The sequence below is a fragment of the Lissotriton vulgaris genome, unplaced genomic scaffold, assembly GCF_964263255.1.
Source record: "Lissotriton vulgaris unplaced genomic scaffold, aLisVul1.2 SCAFFOLD_744, whole genome shotgun sequence".
Taxonomy (NCBI): domain Eukaryota; kingdom Metazoa; phylum Chordata; class Amphibia; order Caudata; family Salamandridae; genus Lissotriton; species Lissotriton vulgaris.
Genome location: NW_028241174.1, coordinates 862,221 through 875,806, shown reverse-complemented (window position 1 = coordinate 875,806; position 13,586 = coordinate 862,221).

The window sequence follows — 13,586 nt, the reverse complement described above, 5'->3', positions numbered from 1 at the left end:
AAATTAAAGAGTGGAGTGAGGTACTTTGCCCAAAGTCGGGGTCATGTTTAAATAAGGCATTTGGGAGACCATTGGGGCCTGCGGCTCCTTCGGCTTTCAGTCTTTTTTATCAGAGTGGTTGTTTGCGTTACTGTTGTCAGCAAGGACCGATCTTCCAGTTCGCCACTAAGCGGATCTTCGTACTGGTCGTCTTTTCCATGTCCGATTACTGCGTATTCCAACTCTCTTCCATTTACTGTGTCTTTATTCAATTATTTGGGCGGGAGTTGATACATATGTGTATTATACAGGCTATCGATATATTGTAGCCATGTAGTTTCACTTATTCCGATGTTTTGCTACCCTCCCATTCCTTTTGATAATTTATTTGTTATGCCTCAGAATTCACTACTGTTTGCTCGTCCGTAGCAGATCTTCCCAGATTTTCTCAGTGTGCAGCATTTTCGCTTTTCTACATTCCTCTTTATATTCTTTTCTCATTTTCAGTATCTCGTTATTATCTACATCTTTTCCCAACCTTTTATCTGCTGCCTTTATTCTTAATTTTTTTACGATTTCCCTTTTTTTGTCTCTTAACTTTGCAGTGTACCATGGATCGTTGTTAAAATCTTGACCATATTTTACTACTGTTTTTGCCGGGAATTTTCCTAATACAAGCATTTGTAAGTTCTCCCATCTATTTTCGAGTGATTGATTTTCAAGGACCTCAGTGTTTTTTACATACTTAAATACTGTGTCCATTATTTTGTTAAATATGGGACCTCTCCATTTGAGTTTCCTCAGATTGTATATTTCCGGGTTTGTTGCTAGTGATGCTGTTCTCATTTTTTCTTCGATGTTTATGCTTAATATGGTTTCTTGCTGGAAATAGTCGCTTTCTGGTCGGGGTATGATTGCGAAGTGATTGACCATCTGTATAAAATCTTTACTGATTAATGTGAAATCTATTGTAGAATTTTTCTTTCCACTCGAGAAGGTGATTTTTGCATTTGATCGCCCTTCATATTTCCATTTAGGATCATTAACCCTAACGATTCCAGCTCGTTCCATATTTTTTGGGTATTACTTCTGTTACCTGTGACTCTTGTCAAATTGAAATTAAAGTCGCCTGTAATGAACATCCCATGGAATTGGTGTGTTTTTTGTAAGGTTTTTATCAGATTTACTAATATGAAGAACTTGAAACATGTTCTGCTAAATTTTCCCAAATTTTGAGAGAATATTTGGTAATAGGATCACCAGATGAGGGAATTGATGGAGGGAGGTGGTAAATGCAAAATTGTGTGAACCCCTCGTAATTTCAATGTTCCATAACGTTAATATTTACTAATGGTGTGATGTGCTTGAATAATCAGCCTTAGAGTAATTTGCATACATGAAAAACATATGGGGAAATTAACCTTGCTTGCATGAAATGAAATAATTAATTAATACATGTCATTGTGATGTGAATTAATGTGCAGCTTAAATTATAAACAAATGCAATTTAAGTGTGCTTATTGTAAATGTTTTGTGCTAAAAGTCGATGGATCTGTAAGTATAAAACACATTTATGTGGCTTATTTGCTAGGTAACAACTAATAGGGAAACATTAGAATGGTGGGAGGTAAACAGAAGGGTTTCATTACTATAATTAACATGAATTTGTGTTTGTTTCTATGATAGTTCCAAAATGTGGCTTGTGAGGCCTACTCTAAAAATGTCCGCTTTGAATCACTGCGAGCGAGTATTGGTCTGCGCATTTACATCTAAATTTCTGCCAGCGCGAGTGAGCTGACTGTGCTGGATGGGAAGTTCAAGGCCACCTTACCCCGGAACTTAGGATGGGTGCCAGGCATGAACGATGTAATGCCCAGAGCCTGGGAAAGTTATGTATGTTTCAAGTGCAGGATGCGCCTAGGCCACGAACTGTCTTAAACAAAGAACCTTTATTTTTCTGCTGATTTATTGTGAAAAACATGCTGTAATGATGAGGAAACGCTCATCTACCCCAAATTTGTCCAATCAGAACTCGAATTGGTGATGTTAGTTACTTTTTTAGATAGCTTAAGCTAGAAAATAGTGTATAAAAACCCCTGATTTTGCTTAGAAGGGGTCGCTCTTTCGATTTCCTCTGGAGATGCTTCTGGACTGAAGATCGATTTCTTGGATGTAAGAACTTTGTTTTCTGATTGATTATTTTTCTTTGCAGGTCTGTTAGGATAAGATGAGGGTGTTAGCTAGGGATGTTAGGAGAGAATGAATTTGGAAGTATCTGTTCTTTGCTAAACTTTACTGAACTTAAAAATAAATGTCTATTTCTGAGCTTTAAAATAAATGATCATTTTTGAAGATAAAGTTAAAGATTCTAATTGAATAAAGAAAATATTAAATGTCTACATGCCGGACATACTAAAGTTTCCTTTGAATAAAAATTAGATAAATGAAGAAGTTAAAGCTGGTCTTTGATTCTTCCTACGCCTAATTTTCGTTCTAGCAGATCCATTGCCATTATGGTGGTGTGTCTGAATAAAATGGTGAATAAAGAAACCATGGTAGAATTGTTTTAAACTGCAGGTGTAAATAATAAATAGTTAAATAGGTTTAGACACTCTGCCAATGTTATAGTAGGACCCCTGGGTTGTTGGCCAAATCTTTGAGCTGAATTTAATGAACAGAGTAAGTATGCAGTGTAATGGGCCCCACTGTTGAATGTTATGTGTATTTCTGAGGTTCTGGAGAAATGGCCATGGTAATTTGGAATTTATTTCTGGAGTCCCGCTGTAGCAGTGGCATTTGGGGAGTCCAGTAAGAAGAGAATTGCAGTAGTCCAAACAAGAGAGAACCAGCGATTCGACCAGGGTTTTAAGGTCTTGCTCCGGGAAGAAGTGACAAATCCCCAAAGAAGGTGCAGTTGGTATCGAGCAGACTTTGCAATGGAATTGATGTGGGAGAGTACATTGAGTTTTTTGTTCAGTATGACACCAAGGAATTTTGCGCTGTCGACAATGATGAGTTTATTGTTGAGTAGATTCATCTGATCCATCCATGTTTGAAGCGGAGGAGGAGAAAGTGAGGAGGAGAGGAGTAGGAATTCAGTTTTGGAGGGATTCAGAATCAACTAATGTGTTAACACCCAGTTTTTAATGGAGTTGAGAGTAGAGTTTAGGATGGAGAGATCGTGAGTGGAGGCCACCTTAAGGTAGATTTGAGTGTCGTCTGCATAGAGATGATAGTGGATCCCGGATTTACTTAGGAGATTTCCCAATGGTTCCAAATAGAGGTTGAACAAGGTGGGTGCAAGTATAGAGCCTTGAGGAACACCTTGACCTACCGCCAAAGGAGATGAAAGACTGCTCACTATTTTTATCATGTGGGATCTATCAGAGAGGAAGGAAGCAAACCATTTAAGCACAGTGCCCTCCATGACCATTCTCTGTTGGAGAGTGTTGTGATTGACAGTGTCAAAGGCTGCAGAAAGGTCAAGGAGAATTAGAAGACAATACTCCCCCAAATCGAGTATCCGCAGCGCGTCATCAATCACTTGCAGCAGGGCTGTTTCAGTGCGGCAGTTTTGAATGAAGCAAGACTGGAAATTGTCAAGAAGATCATTGTCCTTGATATGATGGGAGAGTTGTTTTGCTACACATCTTTTTGGTATTTTCGCAAGAAAAGGTAGGTTAGTGATGGGGGAAGTTGTTGAGGTCGTTCGCATCAGCGGTAGGTTTTGTAAGCAGAGGGGTAACCTGCCCAGTTTTGACGGAAACAGGAAGGAGCCTTGACAGAGGGAGAGGTTAACCAGAGTGGTTCAATAAGGAAAGAGAATGGGTATAGAAGTCGATGGCAATGCCACTAGGGATGGTCACCGTGCAAGGCGCTCTCTCCTCACATCAAACTCCACCAGCTGACTGGGATATTTATGGATGACGTGAGGTGAGGCAAGCAGGGGACAGATAAGCTCCCTACCACAGGTGCACCAACCCAAAAGCTGCGAAAATACAGACAGGAGACGGGACCCTCAGCACTATCAATTTGTGATGAGAGAATAGCAAAGTTCCACAATGGCAAAATGTCTATGAGATAATTGTAGATCTCAGTTCTGGGGTGCAGACCAGAAGGGCAGACAACATGTTGCAGGATTCAACGATGAGGCAGTTTGCAAAGAGAATCACAACAGTACCTTGATGTAAATTGTTAGGGCATGTGATCCTTGAAGTGAAGAGAAGGGGAGGAGACAGGGATTGCCCCCTCACATAAGCCAGCTCGTTGCCAGTGTTACAAAGATGGTCAGCAGGCAAAAAAAGTACAGACTCCAGGTGGGTTCAGGTAATCTTTATTCACCGTCTCCACTCCTCCACTCCTGTCACAGCCTAGGTGCCTCACAACCATTGCTCAACATTCTAAGGCACCCTCCATAACCCACAAAGGGAATGTTCCACTTCACAATGGAAGAAAGGGGGGGAAGGAAGATTCCAATTGGAAGGAATAAAATCATAACACTTCTTCCTTCAGCTGCAATCGCGCAAGAACCACACTCCACGCTGTTACTTGAAGCGTAAAAGGCCACTTTATTAGGACAAGGTTGCACTCATTTAGACTTTATTACATAGTACATAAATGCAATAAATGTCCTTCCCCACCCCATGCCGACTCATTCTCCATTCCTCCTTCTCAAAACCATCTCACCTGTTTGACTCTTCCCCATTCACTCAGTGACCTCCTTCCTCTCCCCATTCTCACCTTCACTTGCCCTCCGAGCATCCTCTGTTGAATTTCCTTCATTGCCTCCCACGCCCTGCTATCAGTCACCTGAGTACTGTTCTCCCCCTCGAGGGGTGGATCGCCCGTATGTGACTCACCACCCCTCCAAAGTACCGCCACGCCTCTGCCCTGCAACCTGCCCTAAACTGGCACGCTAAGGCCCAAAGCCATCCCCAAGCCCATCACTAAAGAACTGTAGGGTGGGTGGGTGGACAAAAATCTTCCTGCGTCCCCCCGGTGGTGCTTCGGTGTTCGGAAGAGGCTGAATCTCCTCTCCCAACACCTTTTAATCCCCACCCCTTTCCCCTCTAATCCACCCCCACACCTTGTCTTTCCGGTCTATGCGCGAAATCCCCAGGGGAAGACTGGTCTGCGAACTTACTTCCCCTGGGTCCCGCAACGTCAGGACTGAGCGGCCAGCTGAGATCAATTTTAGATTCAGCGATGGTGGACGGAGTCGCATCGGCATTGCAATGTACACTGACCATGAGTGTGCATTGACGGCAGGTTCCGGTTCTTCGTTGCCACCCCCAATGCTTCATTTGAGGCTTAGTTTTCCGGCCGTCATCTTTGTTTGGGCAATTTTCTTCCAGCACTCATCGTATTTCCAGTGGGGCTGCATGCTAATCCGTCCTTGGGCTCATTTTTAAATTAACAGCGACACCTACTGGCCATTTCTATAATAGTTTTACCAATGTTCAGGAACACCAACGGACTTCTGGTAAGTCAGCACCTGCTGAGCTTCGTGTGGTAACTTTCTAGGGAATCGTTTTGCTGCAGACTTGGGGGCATATTACCAAGCAACAGCGATAATTATCGCTATTGCTTGGTTAGAGACAAAAATTTACCGCTGAGCTGCGGCGATTTTTACCGCAAATAAACCTTGGTATTACCAAGGTTTATCGCAGATGCGATAAAAATCGCCGCAATGCATGAATATCGCTGAAAAGTCCGCGATATTCATGCATTACCGAGCTAATGCTCTTAGCCATGTTATGCACCTCCCATTGGATAACATGGCTAAGAACTGCTCAGGGCAGGTGTTAGCTTTTGGAGATATTCGCGCTTAGCGCGAATATCTCCAAAAGTTGGTAATAGGAGATAGCGATGTTAGCAACTGTTTTCAGTCGCTAACATCTTGGCACGCCCACTTTGCATGTCATTAGTGAATATCACTGACATGCAAAGTGGGGCCCAAGATGGTCGCTATCTCCTTCTAGCTGTCGCTAACTGGTGTTAGCGACAGCTAGGTAATAGGGAGATCATTTTATCTCGGCTTTCTTGGCTTTTAAAGCCAAAAAAGTGGAGATAAACCCCCTTGATAATATGCCCCTGTGTTCCCTGTGTATTAGGTCAATGCCCATGTACTCTGTGAGCCAGCTACTTGAGCAGCACTGTCTGGTGTTTAAATATGTGAGTGCTGGCAAGGCTATAATTCTCTACTTGGATAGTGAGTGATGTGCAAGGATTTTGTGAGTCTTCTTGCAGTTGCGATGAGTTCTGAAAACCCGGCGTGGCATTGGCGCTGTGAATTTCGGGAACAACAACAGAAACTGCTGCATCATCACTGCGGTGCGTCATTGCTGAGGCAGAGTTATAGCGTGTGACAAGTAAAAAGAGGTACTTCAAGCTTTCTTGTCAAACTACTTTTAGTTACCACTCCATTACCCAGGGTACTTACCATAATGGAGAGCAATACAGCCCCACCTTCTTTAATATTTATGCCTGGCACGCCTCCTCTGTGTTGGATTCAGTAGAAACAGGCATATGAGGCATGTTTGGATGCCATTGATAGTGAAACGTTCACCAATAAAAAGAAAAAGGCATTACTTGTATACATTTTGGGCTCAAAAGTTAGGTCTGTTTTTAAAAGATGGCTGCTACAAGAATTCAAGATACAAGTACAGCAGGAAGAGGCATCTTGTGAGATGATAGCGGCTGACATAGTTGACAAGTATGCTTCTATAATCAAGACCCTGGATAAAAGATTTTCTCATTCAAGGAATGTTGTATTAGAAAGACACAAGTTTTTATAGAGAGCCCAAAAAAAGGGATAATATATCGATGTTTTTGTGTCAGCTCTACGTCAACAAGCAAATACTTGTAACTACAGAGAATTCAAAGACACGATTGTTCGTGATCAGCTAATAGAAAAAAACTCATTACAAAAAGATTCAAGAAAGGTTGTTGTCCTCTGATGATCCTAGTCTTGCGGTGGCAATCACGACAGCTAGAGATGTAGAGAATTTGGATGCTTACTTTAGGGAGTTGTCAGGCCATGCTAATACACATACCTCTAACACAGCAAGGGGCATATTATCAAGGGGGTTTATCTCCGCTTTTTTGGCTTTAAAAGCCAAGAAAGCGGAGATAAAATTATCTCCCTATTACCTAGCTGTCGCTAACACCAGTTAGCGACAGCTAGTAAGAGATAGCGACCATCTTGGACCCCACTTTGCATGTCAGTGATATTTATCACTAATGACGTGCAAAGTGGGCGTGCCAAGATGTTAGCGACTGTAAACAGCCGCTAACATCGCTATATCCTATTACCAACTTTTGGAGATATTTGCGCTAAGCGTGAATATCTCCAAAAGTTAACACCTGCCCTGAGCAGTTCTTAGCCATGTTATCCAATGGGAGGTGGATAACATGGCTAAGAGCATTAGCTCGGTAATGCATGAATATCGCTGACTTTTCAGCGATATTCATACATTGCGGCTGATTTTTATCGCATTTGCGATAAAAATCGCCGCAGCTCAGTGGTAAATTTTTCATGCTAACCAAGCAATAGCGATAATTATCGCTATTGCTTGGTAATATGCCCCTGAATGCTTTACAAGCTAAGGAAGAACGTGAAGAGTCAAAGATAGATAGCAAACAGAATAGGTATAGTGACATTACAGTTTGCTTTAGATGTTGTTGCCAGGGGCACTTAGCTTCAGCAAAAAAGTGCCGGCATTGTCTGTCGCATGTTATAAATGTAATCGTAGGGGCCATTTTGCGTGGGTTTGCAGAACAGCATGCACACCTGTGATATCTCAGGTGGGTGAGTCTGCACGTGAGAATGATGATGATGATATGATTTTGACAATCACCGCGTGATAAGGATGCATGTGTTGCTGTTGAGGAGTTCAACAAGGCACATGAGGAGGTGGTGGGTGCATTTAAACCAGAACCTAGGACACAACCATTATGTAATGTAATAAATATTGGTGTGGAGGTCTGCCTAATGGTAGATTCATGATCAACATTCACAATAATTGGCCTTGAAGTCTTCTTGAAGTTTAAACCTCAAGATATCCAACCCAAGGCAAGTATTGAAGTTGAAGGTCAACTTAACTGTCTGTTAGAGTTTGAGGGAAAATTTGGAAGTGGTATTGCATTCGTAGTAAAGAAAGGTTCAAACCTATTGGGGTGGCATGATTAATGAGAGTTAGACATTATTCTGGATCCTAATCACCTAGATTACGTGATATCGAGGTCCAAATTGTTACCCATGCATATGAATATGTTATCCGCTTGTGTTGGGATTGATAAATGTCCCTGGGTGTTTACGGGACAATTATGTAAACTGTTTGGGTTCAAGCACAAAATCATACTGAAGACTGGCACCATCCCTGTAACGCAGAAAGTACGGAGAGGACCTTTATCATGGAGAAGTGAATTGCACATGGATTTTGATAAATTGCGCAAGTTGAATGTGTTTGAGCCTATTGAAAGCTCAGAATGGCTTGCACTGGTGGTTTTAGCATGTAAGAGTGACATATCTTTGCACCTTTGTGTTGATTTGCACGATCTCAATCAAAATATTTGGGTGAATAGGGAACCCTTTCCCAACATCAGTGAGATGTTGAGTACTTTGGAGGGTGCTGCAATTTTTACCACCCTAAATATGTCAGGAGCATACCACCCAGTAGTTTTGTTCAATGAATCTAGGCATTTGACCTCATTCGTGACTCCGGAGGGTGCATTTCGTTCCAAATGTATGCCTTTTGGACTTGCATCCGCTTCATTTGTTTTTCAAAGACTGTTGAAGGAGATATTCAAAGATTGTGAGGGTATCCGATATTTTCAGAACAACATATTGATTTTTGGTCAAAGTCCCCAACAGCATAATGTGCAGTTGGACAGTGTTTTGAGTATTTTTCAAGAGAGGGGAGTGACTTTGAGGGGATACAAGTGCAATTTGAGAAGCACGGGTGGATTACTTAGGTTACCACATATCCAAAGATGGCATCAGCCCCAAATTGAAGTTACTTAAGGGCAAAGAAGAATCTCCCGTTCCCACCAACAAAAATTTGCTGAGGTTCTTTCTGGGGATAGCTAAGTATTACTCGAAATGTATTCCCCATTTTGCTAACAAAACCAGTCCCCTGGGAAACTTATTGAAGGTAAGAATCTCGTTTGGGTGGGATGATGAGTGCCAAGTTGCTTTTGATTAAGTGAATTTCCACATTGTGTCAGTAGATCCCCTGAAGGTATTTGACCCAAGGGACAGCAGCATCATACTTACTGATGCGTGTAACTGTGAATTGGGTGCAGTTCTCATGCAGACAAGAATTGACTGGAGAGAGGGTGTTGTGGGGTTCGCTTCCTGAGTTCTTAGGGCTGTGAATCATATGTACTTCACTATTTGTAAAGAAGCCCTGGCACTGTGGTGGGGTGCTCAGCCTTTATGCACATATGTATGGGGTGTTCCATTTCTGTTAACAACTGATCATAAACCATTGATTGAGGTATTTTTAGCACTAAAGGAGGGACAAAACCACTTCCCAGATTGCAAAATGGAAACATCGTTTACAAGAGTTTCACTATAACATTGAGTACATTCCGGCCAAGTGCAACATCATTGCAGACTTTTTGTCCAGAATGCTGTTAAACGTCTCAGGCAGTGAAGAGGTGGATGATGATGATAAAGCGGGGGGGTGTTTGGTCAACTCTATCAACAGTGAGTTGTGTGGGGCATTGGGTGAGGCTAAATGGAGAAAGGAGCTACACAAGGATCCTGTTCTTAGCAAGGTGATGTCATGGGTCACACCAGGGTGGCCTAATTCGAAATCTCTTGATGGGAATATCACCCTGCATGGCTAAGGGGCTCCTGAATTGACATACGAGGATAGGCTACTACGGAGTTTAGGCCAATTGGTTGTGCATACTTTTGGGGGTGAGCCTTTTGAGGGGTTCACCCTTTTGCGCACTGGTCCTTTAGACAGACAAAGTAGAGATTGGCACGGAAGCTGTAAAATTAAACAAAGAGTTTATTAAACCTCATGAGGTGGAACTACATCTATACACAACCCTCAGGCAATGTAAGAGGCAGCACATGGAGTACAGAAACCATGGGCCTTATATACTGTAGTAAGTGCAGTGTAAGCATGGAGGTTCAAAAAGAGGCAGTACAAGTATACACACAAAAAGATGTTCACTTACAAGGATACATGAGAATTGCTTAGTCAACCTAATGGGAGGAGCTATAATCCTGCTGACATCAGTTAAAATAGCCTGACAGTTAAATACATGACAGGTGCAACCTAACAGCTAAGGCCTCTCTGAGCATGCACAGTACTCAGGTTCAGTGCTGCAGGAGCTAACTATAGATGATGACTCAGGCGTAATGAAGAAGCAGGCAATAGCAAAGAAGGGGAATCACACGGCAAACACATGGCGTAACTAAAATGGATGCCAAAAAACAAAATTGCTTCAGCACTTGCTGACAGTGATCTCTGACAGGTTTCGACAGAATAATGTGAGAGAAAATCCTGGAATTGGCTCATGGGGGTCATATCAATATAAGAGCCATGAAGCGTTGAGTGTGCTAGGATTTCTGGTGGCTGTAGTGGACAAAGCACTGGAATGTTTTGAGCAAGACTGTGCACCTTGTATCATAAGTGATAAGACCCAGGTGAGTCAATCTACCTCTGTTAAACCAATGGTTCTCCTTTGGTTCCATGGTCTAAATGTGCTTCAGACATAGAGGGCCCTATAAATATTTTGGGTGAGAAGTCCAAATTCGCCATTGTCTTCATGGGCTATATGTTAAAATGGCCGGAGGTTAGTTTTGTAAATAATGTCACTTCTGCTTTGGCCACACAATTTCTACACAATGTGTTTTTGAGGGAGGGCTGCTCTGTGGAAATCATGACATACAAAGGCACACAATTGGTGTCAGGCACAAATGAGGTAATTTTTTTAGTTTCGCTGGGTATCAAACATGTGAAGACCTCCCCATATGCTTCAACCGCTTTTTGTAGGACTAGTTGCAGTTGGCAACAGTTAACAATTTAAATTGGGAAACAACAATGGATGACATGTTGTCGGTTTACAGGACAACCCCCAGTTATTTTATGGGGGTCTTTTCTTTTGTCCTGTTGCAGGGTAGAGTTCCTAGTTCTAAACTCAAGCGTGAGTAGATGAGCCGTAATCATATTGATGAAGCAAGTCTGGCTAGGGTAGTGGATGTAGGAAAGTAAGTACAGGAAAGGTATGGAAAGGTTAGCGTGAAACCTCGTTGTCGTGATGTGAGAGTGGGATGTTGGTTCAGAATCAAGAAGCTAGGATATGTTCTCAAAGGTGATTCCCGGTTTTCACGTCCCAAACAAGTTGTAAAGGTGTCATAGAGTGTAGTCCACACCAGTCATGGCAAAGTGTGGAATAGAGACAGGATCACCGTCATTCTCAAGAGCAAAGTGGATCTGGTTCAAACTCACTTGGGAGAGTCATTTGATATGGAGAATTTAAGGGAACCAGGTATAATCCGTGACCATACGGGACCCGGGGCCACGACCCCTGGTCCGCGCGTCATCTACACTAGCGGTGAGTTAGAAGCTTTTAATTCCGGCAACATTGCCATCAGCCAGGGATGTGCTGCTATAATTAGACAGGAAGGATTATTGAAATCCCCCAGTTCCTATCCAGGTCGGAAGGACGCTCTTAAGGTCCGAGCCCTGCGCTATGGTCTCCTTAACACACGCTCCCTTCAACGTCATCACTTAGAGGTTTTTACCCTTCTGGAAGAAGAAGAATTGGACCTCTTAGAAATAACAGAAATGTGGCTAGAAGACTCTTCAATGCCGGATCTCGTAGCTTCTTTGCCAGATGATTTTTCGGCACTTTGCTACAATAGAACGGAAGCCAGGAGAGGAGGAGGTGTGGCAGTTCTGTACAGCTCACGCCTACAGGGCGAAAGGTTTCTGACCGAAAATCTGGCTGGTGTGGAGGTGATGGGTGTTAAGCTGAAGCTGGGGACAGACTGCTTGATTATTCTGCTAGTATATCGCCCCCCCGTGGGCATCACCGGAATTACCAGATTTGTTCCTGAGAATGGTCCAGGACTTTCGCTCTAGTTATGATAAGGTAGTCAGAATGGTTGATTTTAACTACCATTGGGAAAAAGTCCCGAAAGAAGGTCAAGCGTTACAGATTGAGGAGGCGCTAATATCATTAGATTTGGTCCAACAAGTGAAGGGCCCGACCCACGTCAAGGGACATACCCTTGACTTGGTTTGGATGACAGTCCCTGCGCAAGGTGCGGTAACTGCCCAGCCGTGCGTATGGTCCGATCACCATTTGGTGACAGGTGAGCTACTAGTGGACAAACAAACAACAACGACCAGGGGAGGGTGGAAAGCGATCAGGAAGTGGAAAAACATAGATGAAGATAAAATGGTAGATCTACTTCGAACTAACCCCCCTTCTAATAACCGGACAGATAATCCAGAGGTCATTTGTAAAGAACTTACGGATAAACTCACGAAGGCCCCGGATCGGGTGGCACCAATCCGTAGGATGAACCTAGTGGACAGAGGACTAGGGGCCCCGTGGTATAATGAACCACTTAGAGAGATGAAACAGGGGCTACGGAAACTGGAAAGGGCCTGGCGTAAGGACTGCAGTTCCGACTCCCGGAGACGATATACACAGGCACTCACTAGCTATAAGCATGCGATCATAGCTAGGAAATCCGAGTTTTTTGAGGAGAGGATTGCAACTGCCACGAATCCCCAAAAAGAAGTCTTCCAAGTCCTCACGGAGCTTAGGAAAAATAAGGAACAGACTCCAGAGTTTATTCAGGAAGACTGCCAAAAATTTCAGGACTTTTTTACTAACTAAATTACAGACCTTGTTGCTGAAATTACGGCGACCCCCAAGATTGACTGCCCGCTGCAGCTCATGCCAGTTAGAATGCCAGTGATAACCCCATTAACTGCCTTACCCTTGATTACAAAGGAGAGGCTGTCTTCTCTTATGGGGCGGGTCAAATCGGGCTCTAGGTCTGATCCGTGCCCACCTGAACTGTTTAAACTGGTACTCCCTGGTATAGAGGAAGATGTGCTGAGCCTCCTAAATCTATCTTTACAGGTAGGACAAGTGCCTCCCTCCTTCAAGGAAGCCCGGCTGATCCCCCTGCTGAAAAAAACGGGGGCGGATGTGAAATGTCTGAAAAATTTCAGACCAATCTCCCTGCTACCGTTCCTGGCGAAAGTGCTGGAGCAACACGTTCTCACCACTCTGCCGGAACACCTGGAAAGTAACGTCCTGTTAGAGCGAATCAGGCAGGTTTTCGTGCGAATCACAGCATGGAGCGTGTCATGCTGTCGATTGTAGATGAACTGAGGAACAGAGCAGACAAGAAAACTCCGGGTGCCCTGGTGCTGTTGGACCTCTCCGCGGCATTTGACACCGTGTGTCATAAACAACTATTGTCGCGGATGAGGGAGTTCGACATTCAGGGCACAGCACTTGCATGGTTCACATCCTTTCTTCAAGGGAGGATGCAGAGAGTGCAACTTGGTGACCTGTCTTTCACCGCAACTTCGATCACCTGCGGAGTACCGCAAGGGTCT